The sequence below is a fragment of the Megascapheus bottae genome, chromosome 10 (assembly GCF_031878675.1).
Source record: "Megascapheus bottae isolate mThoBot1 chromosome 10, mThoBot2.hap1, whole genome shotgun sequence".
Taxonomy (NCBI): domain Eukaryota; kingdom Metazoa; phylum Chordata; class Mammalia; order Rodentia; family Geomyidae; genus Megascapheus; species Megascapheus bottae.
In genome coordinates this window covers 33,566,737-33,576,516 of record NC_143518.1, presented here as the reverse complement: position 1 = coordinate 33,576,516, position 9,780 = coordinate 33,566,737, and the positions used below count along the sequence as shown (strand labels likewise).

The window sequence follows — 9,780 nt, the reverse complement described above, 5'->3', positions numbered from 1 at the left end:
GTAGAGCTCTAGATTTTTTGAGAAATCCCAAAGCCAGTGCTCAGGCCCTGAGCTCAAGCCCAGGACTGACAAAAAAGAAAAAAAAATATGAAGATTTTTTTCCATTCTTGTTTTTTTCATGAAAATCTTGGGGGTTTCCCAGAAGTTTAATATTACTTCATATAACATGGAAGTGTTGTTAAATACTAATATGAATAAAGCAAAAGTCTGTCCATTCAAATACTGCTTTTCTCTCTTTCCCTTCCATAAAGGTTGCTCTGCAAGTGGCCTGGGATCCAATGCTTGTGGCTTGATTCTCTTAAAGAGCTTAAGTAATCAAAGAGACACAGAGGACCGCCAGCTTTGAGGATTCTGCTCCACAGAGAATGCTCTGCCCCCATTGATGTACGTAGAATCCATACCCATCACCGAAATGGTGTCACTGCATGAGCCTGGAGATTGTGGCAGAAGCCCGTGACTCCTTTTGAGACCCTCATTTATCTTGGCTGGAGTAACATGGGAAGCTGGGCCTTCAATTCTGTGTCACAGGATCTGGGTCTATAGTAGAACTTCTCCATCACCTAGGACCCAGTGTAATCCTTGTGATTCTAGACTGATCACATGATCTCATTATCTTTTTAAAAATAACATTATTCCTTCAGCAATGATTTGAGATGATAATTTTGCAGTAAAACACTACTGAATAGAGTCACTAAAACTAGGATGAGAAGAATCCTTAATGAAACTTTGGTGGAGTAAATGTACAGTAACAACTTGTCCAAGGGCATGTAACTACATGTTTGAACACCCACAGGGACTTTCCTTGAGCTGGAACTCAAGGAAAAAGAGAAGCAGGCAGAGATTGTTATTAGAACACTTCCCTTATAGTAGGCGGGCTGCTGCGGGTCAAGTTTGGTCTGAATGGAACTTGTTGCTTCACCTTTGGTGGACTCAAATCCCACCAGTGACTCTCAAACTGTGACAGTTGTGAACAGCTGATGTCTTTTTAGCCTAGAGCTCACTGGAATCAGAAGCGCCCATAGATCCATCAGGCCCATGTCTCCAGCACTGGGCACAGAATCTGGCACATGGAAGATACATAGTGAGAACTGTTTAGACACTGCTATGTCCTTGATAGCCTCTGAAACATTTGTCAAACAAGTGACTATGCTGAATGATTATTGAGATATAGACAGCAGGTAAATTAGGATTTTTTCACATTCCCTAGAAGTATCTTATTGACACAAATGTTTTCTGTTTATTATTTAGGGAATTTCTCTTTATTCTTTAGCCTTCTTGTGGTGATAAATGATCATTTAATAGATTTAATTCCATATTGACTTGAAATTCGTTTCACTTCTCTTTCCTTCCTCCCTCCCTCCCTCCTTCCCTCTCTCTCTCCCTCCCTCCCTTCCTTCCTCTTTGATAGCTTTTGGTTCTAAAGAGCTAAGAAGTCTTAACTAAGAGCCTTCACAATGGGCATTTAAGAATGAAGAATTCATAGCTATGCTTAACCACTAATCAGAAGTTATTGCAGGGTTTCTCTATTACATTAGTGTTCTCAAACATTATCTATGAATCATTCTGATTCACCTTTCAAAAACTATCATTGTGGTCTTTTCTTCCTCAGTCACTAATCTTAAATAACTATTTCCAGAAGACATTATTTCAATATTCTAAACCCATACTATATATAGCCCTTTTGTTTGAGGCCTGGTTTGGTGTTTTCTCCTCTCACTTTCATAGAATTCCACCTGAAACTTTCTCAAATACTTTGGCTCTTTCAGGAGAAAGTCCTTCTGTCCACTAGTTCAGTCTCCCTTTTATGGGAACAATCAGACTCTGTGAAAAAGTTTAACAGGGGCCCAACAGTTTGGCCTAAGGGTAGAGTGCTTGTCTAGCATGCACAAAGACCTGGGTTCGATTCCTCGGTACCACATACATAGAAAAAAACCATAAATGGTGCTGTGAATCAAGTGGTAGAGCTCTAACCTTGAGAAAACCCAAGGACAGTGCTCAGGCCCTGAGTTCAGTCCCCACAAAAGGCAAAAAAAAAAAAAAATTAAAAAAAAGTTGAACAGGTCTCAGTTTCCTGTTTTTTTTTTTTTTGTTGTTGTTGTGGTTAACAATATGACCAAATAATTGGAATGTGAATTCAGAAAAGGAAGAATTACTAATAGGTAATCTGGAATGTGAGATATACTGTGTATGTATGGCCATCTGCTATGGTCCTTTTTTCCTCCCTCCCTCCCTCCCTCCCTCTCTCTCTCTCTCTCTCTCTCTCTCTCTCTCTCTCTCTCTCTCTCTCTCTCTCTCTCTCTCCCCTCCTTCCTTCTTCTCCTCTTCCTTTGTTGTTTTCTTGTCAGGAAGTAATCAATCTGGGCATCACTTTAAAGGTATTATTCTTTTTTTTTTTTTTTTTTGCCAGTCCTGGGCTTGAGCTCAGGGCCTGAGCACTGTCCTTGGACTTTCTCAAGGCTAGAGCTCTACCACTTGAGCCTCAGCACCACTTCCAGCTTTTTTCTATGTATGTGGTACCGAGGAATCGAACCCGGGTCTTCATGCATGCTAGGCAAGCACTTTAACCACTAGGCCAAACTCCCGGTCCCTAAAGGTATTATTCTTAAAAAGGTCATTTTTATTAGCATACATTATTTGTACAAAAGAGGTTCCACTGTAACATTTCCATACATGCTTACACTGTACCCCAAGAACCTCAGCTCATCTATCACTCTCCCCTACTTCATAAAACAATTTCAAGAAGTTTCATTGTCCTATCTTCATATGTATATGAAGTGCTTTGATCATATTCACTTTTCTTCACGTTCAGCCCTCCCTATAACCTACTTTTTATACATTAGTTGTACAAAAATAATTTTATTAAGACATTGCTAGACATGTAAACAATATTTCCCAATCACCCCCCCCGTTACTTTCCTTCATTCCATTTCATTCTCTCAAAATGACTTTTAACAGTTTGTCTTTTTCTAGGTTCATTTTTGTAATTTCATACATGCAGATCAGTTGTTCTGTCACCAGTCCTCTTCGCTTTCACCCTCCCGATGGCCCAGGGTTGCCCGTTTCTGCTGTATCTCTGACGAAAGGCTCTTTGAAAGTGGGTCCTACTAGACATTATTTCTAGGATATGGAGATAGCCCAGCCTGGGCTATTGGAGGTGGAAGTTAGCAGTGGGGAGGGGTAGAAATTGGGGCTGTGAACAAAACAAGCCCAGGAGGCATCTGCTTGTTACAGATGGATTATGGCCAAGAAAAATAACACTAAGTGATCTTGTTGTTGAGCTTTTGGAATTTGATTGTGCAAGGATTGTCTTAGACAAACGAGGATTGGGATAAATATCGAATCAGAGGGCATGTGATATTGTGGGTGTGTACCTGTTGAAAATTGAGGGCAGAGGCTCTTTAAAGGGGAAGGGAGGTGAATTATGCCAAGAGTTGACTCAGGCATTTCTGAATGAGCATAACTTGAAAAGCATAGCTTCAGGATGGATTGTAATAATAGAAATGAAGACCTTGTGAACTTATGATCAGTGTTTTAATTCATTCATCAGATTCAAGAGCCAAAATATGAGCGATATTTACTGAGCATCTACATTGTATAAGATCCGTACCAATGCTGGGCACAGTGGGTCACGCCTGTTGTCCTAGCTACTCAGGAGGCTGAGATCTGAGGATCAAGGTTCAAATCCAGCCCTGACACAAAAGGACCGGAGACTCCTATCTCCAATTAACCTATAGAAAACAGGAAGTGGGGCTTGCTTAAGGGTAGGGTGGTAGCCTTGAGCTGAAGAGCTCAGGGACAGTGCCCAGGCCGAGTTCAAGCCCCATGGCCCACAAAAAAGAAAAGAAACATACAAATGTACAAATACAAATATGCAAATAAGGAAGGAAGGCATGAAGGAAGGAAGGGAGGAAGGCAAGCAAGAAAGTAAAGCAAGCAAGAAAATAGGAGAGCAATTGCCAGAGTAGGAAGAGCCACAATTTCTGGCTGGGATAAGACATGTGAGGCCATATTGGTGACTGGACATGTGCATTGCTCATGCTCTAGGAGGAAGGAATAAGGTCAAATTGTGGGATGTGAGAAAAGGGTTAAGTGTTTCTGACTGGCAGTGTTCACTGAATTGCTTCCCAAGCACTCCAAGTTTCTGCTTTCTGGGACTAGAAGTTCTGGTTCTTTCCTTTAGGTGGATGGAAAACAGGGATCTAGGATCTCATTCTCAGCATTGGCAGCATTTTTCAGAATTTTTGTGGGTGCCTAATGTCTAATATGAAAATCCATACAGTCTCTTATATTGAATAATTATCTCTAGTTCTTTCCACTTGAAAGATTGTGATCTCTTCTTAGTTAAGATTGGAGTGTCTGTTAGGCATTTCTTCTATGGTATGATACTCAACTAAGATTATATGTACATTATTGTTTGTTGTAGAGGAACTGGGTAGCTTGTGATGGGCTGTAAGAGTCTACTGGCTCCCATGTTCCATTTCTCTATTGGGTTTTGTATTGAATGTGTGTGTGTGTGTGTGTGTGTGTGTGTGTGTGTGTGTGTGTGTGTTGCGTTGGAATTAGGGCTTGAACTCAGGGTATGGGTGCTGTCCCTGAGCTTTTATGCTCTGGGCTAGTGTTCTTCCACTTGAGCTCTACTTTTGGCCTTTTGCTGGTTAATTAGAGGAAAGAGTTTCATAGGCTTTCCTTCCTGTGCTGGCTTGGAAATGTAATCCCCTTATCTCAGTCCCTGAGTAGCTGGAATTGCAAATATGAACCACCAGTACCTGCTGTGAATGCTTTCAATTAGACTTTTGCCAGTTAAAATGTCTTCTGTTGACACTATCAATATTATCCAAGAAATTGTTTAAAGTGCATAACTTTGGGCCTCAGATTAAGTTAGAAGCTGTAAATTGATTGACATTTGAGACTTGTTGGTCTCCGAATTCATGATACATAAACCATCAAGGAATCATGCAAAGTACAGATTATTACATTATTCATAGTTGTTTAGGTAGTGACAGAACAATTATTGGTTATTGTTCTCTAAGTTTTTGACCATCAAAGGAGGCATTTCCTTTCTAAGAGCGTCCATGGACAAGCATTTCTTTCTCATTGTGGCATGCTTGCAAAGAGAAAATTGTTTATGATAGGAGTTGACAATCCAAGGCCCATGTTTTTATAAATAAAGCTTTATTATAACACATCCATTTTTATTTGTTTACATATTGTAAATACCTTCTTTTGTGTTCTGTTAGGCAAGCTGAATAATTATGGCATTGTATTTCTTAGAAGACCTAAAATATTTACCTGAGTAGTTATAGAAAAAATATGCTAAATCTGGCTTATGAGATGGACCCTGAATACTTTCTATTTTTTTGCCAGTCCTGGGGCTTGCACTCAGAGCCTAAGCACCATCCTTGGGCTTTCTTAAGAGTAGCACTCCACCACTTGAGCCTCAGCACCCATTCCAGCTTTTTCTGTGTATGTGATACTGAAGAATCAAACCCAGGACTTTGTGCATGCTAGGATAATCACTCGACCACTAGGCCATGCTCCCAGCCCTGAATGTTTTCTTAAAGGACAAGAGTAGCTATAACCTTTTGCCCCAGTGGAAATATTCATAAGCTTAACTTAAGTTGATCTCTATTCCCAGAAATTTATCAGTGTCAGAGGTTGTGGTAGGAGAGAGGCAGACTCCATGAAATCATTTAAGGATGTGGAAATTGTGCTTTGATATTGAAATCTTAGAGATTTCCTTCTAGAACCAAAGTTCAGAAGAGAAGGGTGTGAGAATTAGGATCCTCTTTCTTCATCAGGGCTATCTGGAGCAAAAAAGGTTCTGCAAAGGAGTCTATAGGGCTCTTTGCTCTACTCTGTGGTATTTAGTTTCTTTGCCTCATTGTTCGCATGCTAAGGACACAGTATTTGAGAAGGTAGGGTAGATGTAAGTGGAAACTCTTCTCAGTTCTAGAGTCCATCTAACTTCCACTCAATTCTAAGATATTGTTGGGGTGAACCAGAGATCTTTATGTTGAACATGACTTGCCCTGTGCTGAGAATTTCCCAAGATGCCTTAATAGATTATAGAATATGGAAGTTAGATGTTTAGGCTGGTATCATTTTCTTCTTTTGAGTGGATCAACAAGATGTGGTATTTGTACACAATGGAATTCTATGCTGCTGTCAGAAAGAATGACATCGCCCCATTTGTTAGGAAATGGAAAGACTTAGAAAAGAGCATATTAAGTGAAGTAAGCCAGACTCAAAGGAACTTAGGCTCAATGGTTTCCCTCATTTGTCATAATCAGTAGAAACCTTGGGCTCTCCTAGCAGAGATTTGCAACAGAGCAAAACCTTGATACAAAAGGCTATATAGTAGGACGCTAAATGAAAGGATCTCTAGGATATAGAAACATAAGCCATATAATGAATGGTTGTTGTTCTTAAGGTACTATGTTATCTCTCATCTCTTTTGCTGTCCCTTGGTTATCTCATATTGTTACAGTATCTCACTTTGTTACCTGACATATCAGATATATTTGTATTTGGGTATTTGAAATTGGATAGGGAATGGGGGAAAACAAGATGAGGGGTTGGGGTGGGGGGGAGGGAAATGGGGACCAAGACATGTGAAAGGGTATCAATGTATGTGAATTAATGCACCATCTATCTGGCAAATATCATGTAACCCTTCTATTAATTACAATAAAAATATATGAAAAAAATAGTTTAGGGCTGGGAATGTGGCTTAGTGGTAGACTGCTTGCCTAACATGCATGAAGCCCTGGGTTTGATTCCTCAGTACCACATAAACAGAAAAAGCTGGAAATGGTTCTCTGGCTCAAGTGGTAGAGTGCTAGCCTTGAGCAAAAGAAGCTCAGGGACAGTGCCTAAGCCCTGAGTTCAATCCTCAGAACTGGCAAAAATATAGTTTATATTAATTGCATGAAAGCATTTGATTGGTATTCCCATACATACATATAATGTTATTTGATCAAATTCATCCCCTCTATTACTTTTTAAAAAATTTTTAGCTCCTTCTAGGCTGATGTTTTAGCTGTTTCCCCTCAGGAAGATGCATATTTCTTATATGTATCCACCATCACACATCCATCTGATGCTCAGCCATTTAAAATCCACTATATAAAGAGATGGCAGGAGGGAGGGGAAGCCCTTGAAGCAGAGAATCATTCACAATTGAATTCAAATTTTAGTTTCCCCATTCATGAGATAACTAATTTTTAAACAATGATGCACTTTTGTCAACATGATTCCTGCCTCCCTCGCCTTCCATCTCTGAATGTATGAATCTGGTTAAATATTTTTTTCCTTTTTGCTTTGTCAGAAACCACTGCATATTCTGTCCTTATACTAGATTGTGTAGACAGCATTGATTTTGGTGTCTGCCTCTCTTCCTAAATTGTAGAGTTATTGATACGAGAAAGCTTCATTCATGTTTTTACCTCTAGCATGTGACACAATTAGAATGAAACATTAGAAATTAAACACCAGTGAAAAGAAACTGGTAACTTTCTATAATGTGATTTTTCTCATCTATGAAATGAAGATGATTAAAGCATACCCCTTTGAATTTTTTGTGGGGATTTTATCTGGTAATGTTTGGAATATGCTTTCTAAATATGATATACCGTTGTTCTCATATTTGGATTAATTGGGGTTTGGCAGAAGACAAGAAGAAGAGAACCAGCAAAGCATCTAGAAATGTCCTAGCCCACTTTTCCTAAATTGAGATTGCATAGGGAGGATCTGGACATTTGGCTTGTGAGACATATTTTGAGTAAATGAATTGACATTGGACAGAGAATCTCCTTTCTGGCAAACTGTATGCCTTTCCCACTAGATTATATGCTCACTATGGTTGGGATATGCTTTATTAATTTCTGAACTTCTGTATGCTTTTAAATGTAACTAAGAAAATGAATATGTAATCATTTAATTTTGAGGGCTTTTCCAGGACAAAATCTTTTATGCCTTAAAGCTCCACATATTCCTGGCTTGTATCTTTTCTTGAAAACCTGGATGGTGGAAGGATTCAGTTGGAAATACCAATTTTTGGGAGAAGGGAGTGAGGTGAATTTGAAACATGTTATCAGATTTGACAGTCAGACATATGGGACTGGAATACATAAAAGAGAGAGGAGCTGGAACATTATTTAAAATTTCACAATTCTTTTTTTCATATATTTTTATTGTAATTAATAGAAGGGTTACATGATATTTGCCAGATAGATGGTGCATTAATTCACATACATTGATACCCTTTCACATGTCTTGGTCCCCATTTCCCTCCCCCCTACCCCACCCCTCATCTTGTTTTCCCCCCTTCCCTATCCAATTTCAAATAACCAAATACAAATATATCCGATATGTCAGGTAACAAAGTGAGATACTGTAACAATATGAGATAACCAAGGGACAGCAAAAGAGATGAGAGATAACATAGTACCTTAAGAACAACAACCATTCATTATATGGCTTATGTTTCTATATCCTAGAGATCCTTTCATTTAGCGTCCTACTATATAGCCTTTTGTATCAAGGTTTTGCTCTGTTGCAAATCTCTGCTAGGAGAGCCCAAGGTTTCTACTGATTATGACAAATGAGGGAAACCATTGAGCCTAAGTTCCTTTGAGTCTGGCTTACTTCACTTAATATGCTCTTTTCTAAGTCTTTCCATTTCCTAACAAATGGGGCGATGTCATTCTTTCTGACAGCAGCATAGAATTCCATTGTGTACAAATACCACATCTTGTTGATCCACTCATCAACTGAGGGGCATCTAGATTGGTTCCATATCTTTGCTATGGTAAATAGTGCTGCAACGAACATGGTTGTGCTGGTGGATTTAGTCGGTACTCTACACAATCAGTGGAGTTTCTCTAGTCACATACTATAGAAATGATCCCTGAAAATATAGTCTAAAATTTCACAATTCTTAACAGTAAAATAGAGAGTACATCATACAGATTCAATAGTGGTCACTGTTATGGCTTACTCATTGAAAACACATAAGAAGTCAGGCACAGGTAGATTATATTTTGAAGTCATCCGAAGCATCAAAGTCCATGAGACTCTTATCTCCAATAAACAACTCAGAAAAAGCTGCAAGTGGTGCTGAATGGAGAGTCTTGAGCCAAAGGACAGTGCCAAGGCCCAGAGTTCAAGCCGTAGGCTCTCCCTTCACCCCTACCCCCACAGTGTTTATTGAGTCACTCTAAAGTGTGGGACTTTTCCCACTGTGTGACCAAGGACTGCTGTGATACTTGAGCACAGCTGTGAGATGGTAGGAGTTTTTCTCCAGGAAGACTTGATCTGGTTGTAGTGTAGAAGAAAGATTAAGAGGAAAGCAGTTAGGGTTGGGAGAATTCTTAGGAGGGTTAGCAAATCAGCAGATAAGCAGTCCAATAGTCGATAGCAGAGCTATGGCAGGTGGAAGAGGGGGAGAGACTTGGACTACACCCCACAGACTGGGCACTAGGAAGCCCTCAGCTCTGGGAGGAATAAAACACCTGAGGCTTTGGGACAAAAGGAAGTGATTGCATGCATGGGAAGATAATGAGAAACACAAGGGCTAAAGATTGGGAAAGCACCACTTATCTTTTTATTGCAAAACAGTACTTGGCAGAGCCCTGGGCAAGGTAGAGAAGATTGTGCTTGAGGACTTATGCCCTGCCCTAGAGAATGCAAAGTAAGTGTCACCTAAGAAATCATAGAACTGATCATAACCAGGAATTGGGACTGCTGGCAGAGCTCAGAGGTGGGGCGATTTCTGAGGAA

General features: G+C 39.7%; 1 pseudogene; it reads right to left on the bottom strand.

Annotated features, from left to right (window-relative positions):
• Positions 1–8,759: 8,759 nt before the first annotated feature.
• Positions 8,760–8,924, bottom strand: LOC150057878 (small nucleolar RNA U3; annotated as a pseudogene).
• Between the last annotated feature and the right edge of the window lie 856 nt (positions 8,925–9,780).